Source organism: Schistocerca cancellata, unplaced genomic scaffold, assembly GCF_023864275.1.
Source record: "Schistocerca cancellata isolate TAMUIC-IGC-003103 unplaced genomic scaffold, iqSchCanc2.1 HiC_scaffold_901, whole genome shotgun sequence".
In the NCBI taxonomy this organism is placed as follows: domain Eukaryota; kingdom Metazoa; phylum Arthropoda; class Insecta; order Orthoptera; family Acrididae; genus Schistocerca; species Schistocerca cancellata.
In genome coordinates, this window is record NW_026046911.1 from 17,501 (window position 1) to 20,000 (window position 2,500).

Consider the following 2,500-nt stretch of genomic DNA (forward strand, 5'->3'; position numbering starts at 1 on the left):
TTCGAGAGAGGCGCAATCGCCCGGAGTTAGGCGAGTAGACGCTTTAGGTGCGACCACCCGTGCTCCCAACTGAGCTTGCCGCTGCCGACAGAGGCCCGGGAGCGTGCTGTCGTGGCATTGCCGGCGGGAGACAACACGCGCCACCTACGGTGACCGGCAGCTCCAACGCCAGCGCCACAGAAGGGCAAAGGCCCCACGTGGGTGCCGAAGCGAACTCTCCCAGCACAGCGCACGTGCCAACACGTCTGCACAACTGCGATACAAACCACCAGCGAGAACCGCTGGGGCGACCGAGCAGCAGACGGCGTCGCGGCGCCGAGTGCCGGGCGGCGGCGCATCCTCAACGCACACAGTCCTCAATCGGACCAGCACACTGCAGATGTCCACCGCGCTTCGCACCGGGCCGGCGAGGACCCACTTTGGCTGCACGGCGCCGCGCGCAGGGTGCCCCGGCGCGCAGCTGCGCCGCCTGCCGCGTCCGTCGGCCGGCGCGCCTGCCACTGGGCGCCCCCACCAGCCGGCTGTAGCGCGTGCGCCCACGCACCGCGCGGCCAGCACGCCGGGCGGCCCCCCCTCACCGGCCGGGGACAGTCCCACCCACCCACAGCCGCGTATCGCTTCACACCCAGATTCACATTCACGTTCGTTGGTATGGTGGGGACCGCTTCGTAGCTGTACCGATCGTTGCCCTCACAGATGTACCTCCAGCAAGGACAACCGCACCACAACGGGTTACCAGTTGTTCATTTGCGTAACGTCACCAGTAAACGTACACGTCCATCCCCGTTTGCAAAGTCAACTATTATTGCATGCCTGCCTGTCAGGTGTCAAGACACACTACATCCGCTCACATCCACGCAACAAAATGTGCCCGACTAGAGGGCACGTGGAAGGTGCCCCCGTACGTATGCGATGTCCATTGCGCGACCAACTGTCAACCGGCCTCTGTAGCATGTCGCAGATGTGGAACGCGGGGCACCGTGCTATCACATTGTGTGAGAAGAGACTACTACGTCTGCATACACGCGCCACTACATGAACAGACGGCTCATGCTGATCGCCATCCACTGCGTCCATTACTCCCACACGTCTCTATGGCGTACCACACTGCAATGCAGCTGTTATGGGGAGATGACACGTAGCTGTGTACACAACATTCTGAGCGGGTTGCGGTTGGACAATACATTAATGTAACGTGTCATATGCCAATTACAGAGCAGGGTAAGGCACAACTTGGGTTAGGTTAAGGCACAACTTGGGTTAGGTTAAGGCACAACTTGGGTTAGGTTAAGGCACAACTTGGGTTAGGTTAAGGCACAACTTGGGTTAGGTTAAGGCACAACTTGGGTTAGGTTAAGGCACAACTTGGGTTAGGTTAAGGCACAACTTGGGTTAGGTTAAGGCACAACGTGGGTTAGGTTAAGGCACAACGTGGGTTAGGTTAAGGCACAACGTGGGTTAGGTTAAGGCACAATGTGGGTTAGGTTAAGGCACAATGTGGGTTAGGTTAAGGCACAACGTGGGTTAGGTTAAGGCACAATGTGGGGGTAGATTGCGGTACAAATTGCATTACATTGCGGTGCAAATTGCATTACATTGCGGTGCAAATTGAGTTACATTGCGGTGCAAATTGAGTTACATTGCGGTGCAAATTGAGTTACATTGCGGTGCAAATTGAGTTACATTGCGGTGCAAATTGAGTTACATTGCGGTGCAAATTGAGTTACATTGCGGTGCAAATTGAGTTACATTGCGGTGCAAATTGAGTTACATTGCGGTGCAAATTGAGTTACATTGCGGTGCAAATTGCGTTACATTGCGGTGCAAATTGCGTTACATTGCGGTGCAAATTGCGTTACATTGCGGTGCAAATTGCGTTACATTGCGGTGCAAATTGCGTTACATTGCGGTGCAAATTGCGTTACATTGCGGTGCAAATTGCGTTACATTGCGGTGCAAATTGCGTTACATTGCGGTGCAAATTGCGTTACATTGCGGTGCAAATTGAGGTAGGTTAAGGTGCAACACAGGTTAGGTTAAGGTGCAACATAGGTTAGGTTAAGGTGCAAGATGGGTTAGGTTAAGGTGCAAGATGGGTTAGGTTAAGGTGCAAGATGGGTTAGGTTAAGGTGCAAGATGGGTTAGGTTAAGGTGCAAGATGGGTTAGGTTAAGGTGACATAGGTTAGGTTAAGGTGACATAGGTTAGGTTAAGGTGACATAGGTTAGGTTAAGGTGACATAGGTTAGGTTAAGGTGACATAGGTTAGGTTAAGGTGACATAGGTTAGGTTAAGGTGACATAGGTTAGGTTAAGGTGACATAGGTTAGGTTAAGGTGACATAGGTTAGGTTAAGGTGACATAGGTTAGGTTAAGGGGACATAGGTTAGGTTAAGGTGACATAGGTTAGGTTAAGGTGACATAGGTTAGGTTAAGGTGACATAGGTTAGGTTAAGGTGACATAGGTTAGGTTAAGGTACAAACTGGGTTGTGTTATGGTACA